Source organism: Dipteris shenzhenensis, chromosome 31 (assembly GCF_047967505.1).
Source record: "Dipteris shenzhenensis isolate YYH24624 ecotype China chromosome 31, Dip_SZ_1.0, whole genome shotgun sequence".
NCBI classification, from domain to species: domain Eukaryota; kingdom Viridiplantae; phylum Streptophyta; class Polypodiopsida; order Gleicheniales; family Dipteridaceae; genus Dipteris; species Dipteris shenzhenensis.
Window position 1 is genome coordinate 14616131 of NC_141626.1, and position 12996 is coordinate 14629126.

Here is a 12996-nt window from a genome sequence, read left to right on the forward strand (position 1 = left end):
GTACCCACCTTATTAGGTAGGTAACATTGTGCCATGAAATGAAATACTTCCTCACGTGTCACGTTTTTCCCCCAATTCTTATGAACTCTACGTTTTCATGAATGGAAAAAAAATGCCACGAACTGTCAAACCGTCTACATCTCTCTCTCTCTCTCTCTCTCTCTCTCTCTCTCTCTCTCTCTCTCTCTCTCTCTCTCTCTCTCTGCTTTCTTTCTCTCTCACACACACATACACGCAGGCATTGCAAATCAAATTTATGCTTGCAAGTTTTGAAGATCATCAGATTGAAAGATTGATGCTTGTAGGTTTTCAAGATCATTAAATTGTTGGAAAATCGCAAAGATTAATGCTTGCAAGTTTTCAAGCAAATCATCGCTAGAACATCGCAATGATTGTCAATGCTTGCTGGTTTTCATGCACCGCTAGACAATCGCACAAAGATTTGTCAATGCTACTACTTTGTAGGTTTTTGCACTGCGAAGTGCCTCCATTGACTAGGATGGTTAGCCAGTCATACCTAAAGATTGGCAGGAGAATGATGACCCTCCCACCGACATCCTGCACACAAGATTTGTGGAAAACGTCCTGCATCACATCGCTTTCAAGATCCGTAGATGGTGGCCTACACCAAAGCAGCAGCTGGTTTGCATGCTCAGGAGAGCGAACATCAGTTACTATCTTGTTGGCACTCCGATTGGTAAAAGACAATCAGCTCGCCAGTTGGTAGAGTTTATAAGTGATTGATTGATTTCATCAAGGAAGAAGCACAAGAGAGCATGCGAGGTGGAAACAGCATGGGCCATTTGAAGAAACCATGGTGCCCTTGTAGCAAATGTGCATGCAATTGAGGCTTGATAAGGTCGCTTACTTCCCCCTCTGGTCCTGTTGGTTTACAACCTTCTCCCGTTTCCCTCACAGGAAATCTTCTTCACTCGAACTGCCTCTTCCTTCATTCCAACTACATTATTAGCCTCAATGAAGCTACTTGCATGCATGATCATCATAGACATTAAAGCTATCGCACCTACGAACCTGTACCAAAAGATAATTTCACCCACAACTGTGCTTCTCTTTAATCCTTAATTTGATTAAGACATCTCTTCAATCCTCAATTTGATTAAGACATGCATCTCTAGCTTCTCCACCAACTTCCAGTCAACTCAAGTCGAAAGCATCTGAAAATAACGTACGTTGTTTGGAGAAGGTCGACATGAACTAGCCAAGTGATAGTATAAATGTGTCAATAAGGCCAGCTTTTATATGAGTGCTTCCGGTGTGCAGAGAGAGAGAGAGACCTAGTAGATGTAGCTTCCAAAGTCTCAACATTTAGCATGTAAAATGGAAGGTTAATTAGTGCTTATCCATTACATTTTATGAGAGTTATTGATCATCGTCAATTGCACACATTTGTTCACAGAGGCATTCTCAAAATGACATTCACTTCTGTAGACACTGGATTCGATAACTCGACAAAGGCTAGAAAATTTTTTTTAACATAGAACAACTTGAGTCACCTTTGTGAATTTGGAGAGGAACTCATGAGTGATTTGGGGCTGAGAGATAGAAATGAAGAGTCTTGTCACTTTTCGATACTTACAGTGGTTTAGATACCAGAGATTAGTAGCTTCCATGTTTTTGAAGTAGACATGCTGGCTCGTCTTACCTCAGGAGGTATTCTGTTGTCTTAGATAATCTCTTCTCCTCAACTCTAGGCTAAGAAGTAGCAATAAAAGTCTTTTCAAGTTGACCAATGCTGTACAATATGCACCACACAAAAATTCAAATCAAGACAAGGTGGATTTTCCAAATGGAAATCTTAATGACTCAACTTTGCCCATTTCTTTGAAGGTATTATCATTCGTAAGCTGGCAGAGTTGGCTTTCTCTTTACAAAGATTTGAACCACACTTACAAAATGCTACACTCCTCTGCATTCAATGTGAATAAGTTCCGAGGAGTTTAAATAGTATAAATGGACTTAATATAGAAGGCGAAAAGAATTACAACATTCATCATATATAATTTGTGCAACATGCTGATTAAGAATAAAATTAAAATTACATATCTAGTTTTCATTTGAAAGAGCTAAAGGCTGTTTCTCATGAGCCTTTTCTATGCTTACGCTTAACAAGAGGCATGGTAGCATTACCCTCTTTTCAAGGACATGGGTTCCATTGCTCTCACCTTTCAATGGCGAACGTGAAGACTCTATTTTGGAAAAGTTAGAAGAGAGGTACATGAGGGATAGAGGTATGGAACCTAAGATGACAATGTTGAGGTTACTAGCAAAATAGACATAAAAGAAACTATTAGATATGCTCAATGCCCCACCCTCCTGGTAACCACCAGTGGTCCAAGGTGCTCAAGTTGTAAGGTCCCCATATGAGGAGAAGCCATGTGTTGAGCCTGGGACACTGGATGGATCCTAACTTGCATGTCAGATGAGGTCTATCAACAATGAGACCGTTGATGGTAAAAAGCTGATTCTGTGGGAGCCCCTTATTCTTACTGGGGCTTGGGGGCGGTTCTCCAGGCTTCTAGGCTAGATTTAGTTTTACTTTTGGCCAGCATAGGCACGATGGACTCCTAGTGAGATTGGAACATTTTCTATGTGGGGGATTGGGCTCTACATAGGGGCAGAGCCATGAGTATTTTGGTAGGTACCATGATGTCAAATCATTCTCCAGTGATTTTGTAGCTCAAGCCAACCATAGTGATGGCTCCTTGAGAAGGCATCCGCATTCTTGGCTCGATGCTACAAGAGCAGGAATTGTAGTAGAGAGGAAATATCAAAGATTTGGAGGTAGCCAGTTGATAGGCTAGAGGGAGGTTAGGTTGTGTGGCCATAAAAGCAATCCAGAGGAGTAGTGAGGAGCTGCAATCCTAAGCCTTGCTCCGGTGCTAGCTTCTACAAGAATGGGAGAGGGCCTTGAGATGGGACTTGGCCTCCATTGAGAATGTCAGAGAGCAGGACCCTGAGTCACAATGTTTGGTAGATAGATACAAGTGTGCACATCTGGATCTCCAAGATACGAAGATACATCGGGTAGAGTTCTCCTATCACTCCTCTAGGTCTTGCTGGGTGCACTTGACATAGAGAAAATTAGTAAGAGACTAATAGACTAATAATCTTTTTCCTGCCCAAAAACCTTAAGGATTATAGGGTATGTGAATTTCTACTATCACACCAAATTTTTCATGCTATCACCAAATGAAGCCTAATAAGAAAAAGTGCCATAAATTCACAACAATGTTAATTCTTATAAATCCAATAGAAAAAATGATGCTTCATAAAATGCACCTGTCCAAAAAACTGCATGAAATTTGGAGCAACAATAATCTCTTAAAACTTAGTAAAACACCAAATCATCCTAGTGTGAGTTGAAATGTGCATGGACTCCACGATTGTGCATGTCACTATCCATTGCACTTGATTTTTTGCTAGGAGCTTCAAAGGGTAGTGGTTGGGGGATTGATGGATTTCCTTCTGATTCAGGAGCATATGTTTTTAGGACAGCTGACATTTGTTGACACCATCATCTTTTCCAAGGAGAGGCCCAAAGGTATGGTCTTTGGCAGTAGGCAGAAGTGGGGGAGTTTGCATCTTGGCTTCTTAGGTAATGTCAATAAAAGTTTTTGGCTAGGGAGATTTGATCACAAGTAGGGCAGTTTGGATGAGGATCACTGTTGGAAACTCCATGATAGGCATTCTAAATGTCTATGCTCTAGCATGTAAACAACAATGTCTCACCTTCTAGAGATAGTTGATGGAGTGTCTCCCAGCTGTCGACTCTTGGATTACCATAGGTGACTTCAACAAGCATGGGGAGGACAAACAAAGAGGTGCACCCTTCACAGAGATGTCAATGGTAGAGGGGAGTACTTAAGAGCAGTTTATCTTTCCGATCTATGGCAGAGATTCTTGGAGGGGGGCAAAGTTCTCTAGGCTTCTAGGCTAGATTTAGTTTTACTTTTGGCTAGCACAGGCATGATGGACTCCTAGCAAGACCGGAACATTTTCTATGTGGGGGATTGGGCTCTACATAGGGGCAGAGCCATGAGTATTTTGGTAGGTACCATGATGTCAAATCATTCTCCAGTGATTTTGTAGCTCAAGCCAACCATAGCGATGGCTCTTCGAGAAGGCATCCGCATTCTTGGCTCGATGCTACAAGAGTAGGAATTGTAGTAGAGAGGAAATATCAAAGATTTGGAGGTAGCCAGTTGATAGGCTAGAGAGAGGTTGGGCCATGTGGCCACAAAAGCAATCCAGAGGAGTAGTGAGGAGCTGCAATCCCAGGCCTTGCACCGGTGTAAGCTTCCATAAGAATGGGAGAGGGCCTTGAGATGGGACTTGGCCTCCATTGAGCATCTCAGAGAGCAGGACCTTGAGTCACAGTGTCTAGTAGATAGATACAAGTGTGCACATCTAGATCTCCAAGATACGGAGATATGTTGAGCAGAGTTCTCCTATCACTCCTCTAGATCTTGTTGGGTGAACTCTAAGAGATTAGTTTCTTGTCAAGTGCAACGAATAAGAGACTTGGATGACATGATGTACTCAGAACCCTAGGAGATTCTTGATATAACCATGATTTTTATTAGAGGCTATTCTAGGTATAAGCGGAGGCCCCCTTGGTGGCATTGCTAGGAAGACTATCTGAAATCACATTTTTCTAGTGATATTGCAGAGCATGAGTAGGCAATTATAGATGTCGTTTATTTTTTTATTTGGGTAGAAAATAAGTTTTGTATTATATATTCACAAAAGATTTATACATTGAGGTTCCTCATCTCATTATAGCAGTAGACAAAAAGAAACAACCCATAGCTTTGAGTTGAAACACTAGGGAACAATTGAAGAAGGCCGTATGTGTGGAGCAACAGGTAAACATGAGAGTCTGTGTTCTACACAGTGAGTCGCCATAGGGCAGGTCCCATGTTGGGGAGGATCAATCACATAAGAGGGGTTTCTCTTTGGTAGGGTAAATAGGAGGGAGGTCATGATGGTTCTATAAGCAACTAGAAATCTCTCTGTAGTTGAAATTATTGGCATGTTCATCAGCTTCTTCCAGTGGATGAGAGAGGGCCTCATTGTAATTGTGAATCTATTGGTCCAGCAACCGCTTTGTCTGCTAACATGAAACCCATTTCTGTTAGTCTCTTACTTTTGAAAATTAGCAACATTTCTTTTAAACTAGCATGAGAACACTTCAATGGCACTAATTTTGCCACTTTGGAACTTGTAACCATTTCTTGAGATCCAGATGACCCACAAAGCTTGAGCCCTGAAGATTAGCTAGGAGGAGTAAGGAGATTTGGGGGAGTCTCCAAGGAGGATTGCATTCTAGTAAATATGTCTCCCTAGAGATGGAATATGTCCGATCCTCTCACTGTATCGTTGGTCTAGAAAACCTTATGTAAAATGGGCCACATCAGTGTAGAGAACGTTTCAAAGATGTCCTTGTTTCAAATGAGTCGAAACCTGTATTGCCACCTACCTTGATTATCAGCAATCTTCCATCTTCTATTGAGGGTTCTAGCTATGTCCTTAATACTATTGTGAGGGGTGGGTATAGGGACTAGGTTGGAGCAACCAATCCAACTGAATTCTTCAAGCAAGTTGAGCACATGACCTCCTTTTTAGGTGAAACTACCTTGCCATAGGAGGATCCTACTCATTACCAGGTCATGGCCTAGGTTAGCATGGCTAATCTCTCTCCTGATTTTAGGCCATGTCTTCCATCTGAAATCTTATTTATGCCACAACTGATTCCATGTTTGAAGTCCTTTCTTAAAAAGGACACTAGCTTTTGTTAAATCCATGTCATTTAGAGGATGCTGCTTGAAGAACATAGAGACCCATATAGAAGCAATGCCCATAAATGCCCCTTTACTAGAAAAGACTAGCTGACTCTTAATATGCTTAAAGGCTTACCAAAGAGATTTCCAAAGCTAGGATCCCCTTGGTCTGACAAGGTTTTGGGTTGCACAGGGTAGAAAAAGAGTGGTAGTTTTTCCATTTTGGAGCTCTTAATGGTCTAATGTACTTTGCATTTCTTAGGAGCAGTTTCGCCCAATCTATGTCCGACAATCACCCATAAGGAAGTCAGCTTGTAGAAATCTTGCTGGATATCTATGACTCCTAGGCCTCCCTCCACCTTGGGTCTAGTGAAAAAAGACCACTTGAGTTTGGATATTCTCCTCTTAGTGTCAGTCCCACCCCACAGGAAGTTTTTATAGAGTTTGATGAATTTTTCAAGCCTAAGGTCTTGGAGGGGCACCAACAGAAAAGGTAGAAGATAGAGATAGGGTAGAGGTAGTGGTTGAGGACAATCTTTCTACATACCAAGTTAGCTTGAAGACCTCTCCACTTGTCAAGTTTTGACCTGAACCTATTCAAAAACCACTCCCACCTATCTTTCATGGAGACTTCAAAGCCTATTGGAATGCCTAGAAGTATGAAAAAAATGCCCTTGGGGATTTTTTTGCATTCTAGCTGTATCAAGATTGGTTGATCTTTATCCGTTAGAAATGCGTAACCTATTTTGGAGTGATTTATTTTGGAGCTTGAGGCCATGCATAAAGTATCAAGGCATTTGAGTGCTATTGAGACATCTTCAGGTGTATTTCTTAGGGTGAGGTTTGTGTCATCCACCACAAAATGTTGGGTTACAAGTTGCATGCCACCTGAAAGCTCAATCCCTGTGAGATTTCCTTCATCTATTTATTCTTGAAAGAGCCATCCTAGAGCATCAGCTACTGCAATAGCATAGAGTAGAGGGGCTATAGGGCATCTTGTCTAATAGACCTTCTTAAAGGGAAAGGTAGGGTCATCTCACCATTGACACACACTTTTGCTGAGGCATTGGACATGAGTAGCCTAATGTGTGAAATAAAGTGTTCTCCAAGGCCCATGCTTTTAAGAGATAGCATAAGAAATTCCCAATTCAACTTGTCATATGCCTTGTCAGTCTATTTTCAAAAAGCAAATGTCCTAATTTGTTTCACTGGGATCTTCACATCCTTCCCATAGGTTTATGATGTCTTCTAGCAAGTGCCTCCCTTTGATAAAACCTTTTTGTTCAGGTCAGATCCACTAGTCCATTTTACTTTGGATTCTAAGAGCCAAAGCCTTTGCTAAAATCTTATAGCTATAGCTAAGAATTGTGAGGGGTCTCCAGTTTCTCAGTTGAGTTTTATCCCCTTCCTTGGGGATAAGTTTGATAACTCCTCCATTCAAATGGGTAAGGAGGGAGCCACAGGCAAGAATCTAATTCCAAACTTTGAGGAGACAAGGAGGTATATCCCAGAAAATTTTGTAAAATTCAAATAGAAGCCCATCCTCCCTAGGTGTCTTGCCCTCAGTCATGGCAAAGGATGTTTCTTTTAATTCTTGGAGAGATACTTCCTTGTCGGACATTTGAAAAGTATTATCAGACATGGGTCTCCATGGAGGAGATGTTCATAAGACATCAAGAAGTCATCAAATGGAAAGGATGTTATCACAAAAACATAGGAGCAAGGTTGTTTTAAATAAGTAAAATTTTATTTATTCCATTCAAAACAAGGTATACAAGAAGTGGGAGAGTGAGACTTTATCCCTGGCCTCAAAAAATGAAGAACAAGCCATGGGGCTGGTCTTTAATGCCATGTCATCCCATATGGAGTAACACAATGAATAATAAAATGATATCTGCACAAATTGAAGCCAATATAGAAGCTGCTATGGATGTTTGTCTGATGACATGGACACATCTCAAGCACCATATCCGCCATAAAGTAATATCGGATACCACCTCCCAAGTAGAGCCCTCTTGTGAAAAAGGCAATGGGCCTTGAGCTAGAATAGGAAGCAAGAACAAGTCTTGAGACTTCATGGTGCTGTGATATAGGGCCACATCTGTGACGCCGCTCTTGAACAAAGAGGCATGATCGCCCGCCTCTACCTCGTACAGAGCAAAAATACCAAATCCTCTACCCCAAAGAGATGCTCCCAAAGTTAGAGCGAAGGACTTAGCAATGATGCATGAAAATAATTTGAAGACTCTGGTGTGTCCAAGTCCCCTTTCTCGGCTCCCATAGGACCTTCTCAAAAAACTCTCATCTTCAATATAGAGCTACAGTATAAAAAAAGAAGAGCTACAGTATCAAAAAAGAAGCAATGAGAAATATATACAAGTCATGATAAAAAAGATCTAGCAGAGAAAATAGTGATAGTGTACCTTCATATTCTCATCATCCTCTAAAATTTTATCGGTCCAAAGATTAGTGCTTCTTTCCACGCTACTTTGTGTTTTCCTTTGCTCCTTCATCTTTGGATGAATATCCTTCTACTCCTCCAACTTTTGCGTTTTGACCTTGTTAAAGGTCTCATCATCCATATCCTCCTCATCCAAATTTTTCTTAAAGCACATCGAGAGTGCCTCCTTGGGATCAAATGTATCTTCTAGTATCATTAATTCATCATCTTCAATTCCAACATCCTTATCTATGCTACATATTTGAGCAATTAAGGCCAAGGCATAATCTTCTCTGAGGTCAAAGATGACACGTATATTTGAGAGAAGATAATACTCTCGACCTTGAATAGAGAAGGAAGGAAGGATAGGTATAGCCAGACTACATGTCTCAAAATCTAGTCCTTCAGTAGACATAGCTCCATTTAGTGTTTGTGACTTTAAGGCTACAAGATCCAAGGTTGCAGCCTCCTTGCTCTCTTTCTCAAGATTAATATCCTCCTCTCTAGTTCTTGTGCCTCTTCTATATTTGTGCCTTTGTCTTCAATATCAGGTTCTTCCCTAGGATCTTCCATGGCCTCTTTTGGCATGTCTTCCGTACCTTCATGACAAAGATTTAAAAACACAGCAAAAGCAAGGCTTGCCTCCAATAGCCTGCATCCTTCAGTTTTTGTTTTTCTAGAAAGCTATCAAACCTCCTATTGATGGGAGTTTGAAGCTTTTTGTCTGTAATCAAATCTAGGTTAGCAAGGACATACGACTTCCCAGATAAGGTTACTTTCTCTTTCTTGAAAATCTTTTGAAATTCTGCTAGCTCATCTACTAAAAAATCTTTGTGGGTCTCCAAAATGGCAGCATAATCAAGCTCTTTATTCCACATCTCATAAAAGAGATAGTAATCTTGCTGAGCATCACACTTCTCAAGAAAATAAAAAAGTAACAAATCTGCAGGCTTTGCACTTCTTTCAATGTCTTCCCCTTGAAACGGAACTATTGTTTTTACAAAAGACATGCTTGGAACACTTGCTAGCTTGGATTTATCATTTCTTTCCTTCTTGCTTGAACTTCCCTCTCCCTAACAAGGGAAAGATTGTCCCTGCAACCTCTTTTTCATCGACAAAATTGGCAATTGTTCCAGTAGCCCTTACACCAAAAATTGAACTATCCCTTTAAATTTACTATCTTCAATCAAAAAAGCAATTTCAATAAAGTTATACAATCCAAGTTATAAAAAGCAATTCACTATCTCTCTCCACAATCTAAATGAAGCACCAACAATAAAATTATGATTTCCATATCATTTGATTTATCATTGTCTTAGTGAGAAGAAAAGCTAAGTCAACGCATATTACAGAAAATATCATAATGCATAGTCCATTAAAATATTTACAACATTGTTGGAAGTTATTTTTATGAAATGCATAAAGAAAGTATACTAGCTACATGCTTGCAGATGCTAATTATTGATGGGAAACAGTAATCGGAAATACATTCTCTTTTACATGTTTCAAATATACTCAAAAGTGCTACCTTTTGGAGCTCTTTTTGCCTCTCTTGCTTGATCTGCTTTGTCTTTCTTTTTTTTTCCTCTCGTTTTTGTCTCCATTTTATCTTTTCCATTTCCTTGTTCCTCATCCTCTTCTTGCTTCATTTCCAGAGGTGTGTGTCCTTCTTGTGTGATCTAGAATTTAATCTCATCAATTGAATCTTCTAAAATTTCTCGATTAGACTTGTCAGAGCTGAGACATAGCGGTCAACGCCGTCTTTTGTGCTAGTGATAAGAAATGCTCCATGTAGAGTTCCCATTTCAAAAGGGGGTCTAACAATATCTCTGGATTGGAGATATAGTTATTCTAACTATATTTTTAAATCTTGTTTAGTTGGAGCCATTGGAATGAATGAAAATACATCATAATGTTAAAAAACACATTGAAAAATGAAGGGGATGGAAAGGGAGTGAGAGAAAGAGAGAAGGCACCTCCAAACCTTCTACAGTAGGCCAAAATTGATCACAACTGAGTGAGATGGATTGGACCAAATGAACTGGGTTCCTTCTCTTCCTCTCTCTCACTCTACCTCTTTATCATTGCTTCATGAACCGGATTCCTCCACTTTTCCTCTCTCTCTCTCTCTCTCTCTCTCTCTCTCTTTCTCTCTCTCTCTCTCTCTCTCTCTCCATAAAAGATTGGGAGGTATATCTTGAAAAAAACAAGGGTTAGAACTGAAGGAAAGTGATCCACAAGATATTATACAAAAAGTGAAATAAAGAATTGACAAAAAGTGATCAAGGACAAGACTTCCTCGAAGAGGGTGCTTCCCTCACTTTATGTCATTGTATGTTCCCTCACTTTCTATCACTCTTGAAGTAGGGGCAGCTAACTATGCATCCCTCACTATTGCTCCCTTACTTTCATTCCCAGACAATGGCCAGTTATTACTACGTGACTACATTTATTGAGCTAAAGTTCTGTCTTAGATCCCTTTTATATGGACCCATGAGTGGAAAGTCATTCGAGGAGGATATGTTACAAGCGTGGCTACTTGAATTAAACTCAGCAGAAGAGGTGAATATCTCTAGCTTTCTTTTTTGCTGGAAATACTGGATCTACTAGATTGTGGATTGAACTAGCTTGCCGAATCTTTTTGCCTATCTAGAGTGAATAAGTTCGAATGTTCGATGCTCTAAAATTGAACTCTTGAAATGGGTTCAATTTGTTACTTGGTCCTGCTAAATCTTTAGGTACTCTGTGTGCTTTCTTTGTGCTAGCCTCTCCTTTCACCTCTATTTAGCCCAATCCCACCAGCACTTCCCAGAGCCTAATGGTTATGGACCTCCTTGGGTTGATGCTAGATTTGGATACTGCAGACTACTATGGGTATTGCTAAACTGGTGATCTTCATCAGTTTCTTTGACTGCTTCTTTGGCTATGGGTTTGAATCCCTCTACTATTGGCATACAGTTTTCCTCGACTTCAAGTTCTATGGCCGGCTTCTTTTGTCTAGTCCCTCCAACTTAAAGTGGGTTGTACCATAATCGATGGTTAGTTTGCCACTAAGCCAATGCCGCAATTTTGATTATTCAAACTAGATCGCACTGCATTCTTTTGGCAAAGCTATACCAGCATATCTTGAGGTGACGTTGGGATGTTTTCGTCCACCTCATAGGGTTTTGCTACATTTATTGTTGGTTCAACAATACGTGGATTTGCATGTGGTTCTTACAAACATTGCTATTGCAACCGTGTATGTGAAGCGATCGGTCCTGATGACCGATCTATGAAATTTGACATGTAAACTGTCACCCGTTGCTTTCCATTCCACCCATATTATTAAATTTTCTTTGCAGATGCTTCTCCTTTACAGTCGTAATTCAAGATGTTGGTTAGGACACGTTTAGGATAGTCACAATTTTAACTACCCAGATGGTTTAGGACAGTCATAATTTCAACCACCGAGATGGGACATGGTCATAATTTCAACCACCGGGCTGGTTTAGCTTGATGGACTTAACTTCACATATTAGATAATAATAAATATATTTCTTTTCATTTCTGAATTTCACAATATAAAAATAATAATATTTTGCTATTCATTATTGAATTTCACAATTTCAATTACAATTTCAATTGGGTTGGTCAACAATTGATGTTTGTTGAACCATGTTGGTTCAGGACAATCACATAACTGGTTATTGAGCTGAACCTGCCATAGTTGCATGATGCTCCAACCACCGGGCTGGTTTAGTATACTTTTGTTCTATTGCAAAATATATTATTGTTAATTTTTGCTGAACCACACTGGTTCAGGACAATCACATAATTGGTGTTTGAGCTAAACCAGCCATGGTTGCATGATGTCCCAACCACCGAACTAATTTAGCACAATAAAAATATATTTCCATTCTATTGCAAAATATATTGATGTTAATTTTTGTTCAACCACGCTGGTTTAAGACAATCACATAACTAGTGTTTGAGTTGAGCCAACCATGGTTGCATGATGTTCCAACCACCGGGATAGTTTAGGACAATCACATTAAGTCCAAGCCTTTAGAAATGAAACAAATAAACTATCCCAAAGCTCAATCACAAACAACCACCAGACTAGTTTAGGCACCACTGACCTACGTTGTATCAAGCATGTGTATGATGTGCTCATCAAACACCTTGGGTCCCTTTCTCTTTTTACAAATATCCTTTCTATTTAGAGAAACTCTCACATTTTTGTGCCAAAACATCATCACTCTAGTAACGACTTCTGCACTTGGCCTGTCTCTCCTTTTCTTACATTTGTTGAAGCCCACAAACTTCTCGAATTGGGATGATCATGCATTGCTTCCACTGTATGTTCAACTATTGGAGCCACATTGGTCCTTTTAGTTGACAACATCTTCAACATTGTATGCCCAAGCCATTTCTCCTTTGTTTCAGGGGATGCCAACATAGCTAATATCGCCATCTTTGCAGCTAGTTGATCTAAGCTGTGCACCCCTTTCACTTTCTGTAGGCCATTTCTCAGGTTAGAGAGCATTGCCTCTTGGGTGTGCATATCCTGAGGTGTTGGTAGGGTTGTTACTCTATGAAATTGAGGGTGCAAGCTAAAGCTTGTGAAGACTTGAGACTGGTATTCACTTGAATGGCTTGATGTTGCTACCTTGAATGCTCCCACCAATCGTGACAACACAGCTCGTGCTCTCTACCCTGATGGCAATGATCAAATGTGTGCATCTGCAAACAACTGTTTACTTCTGCACAGCT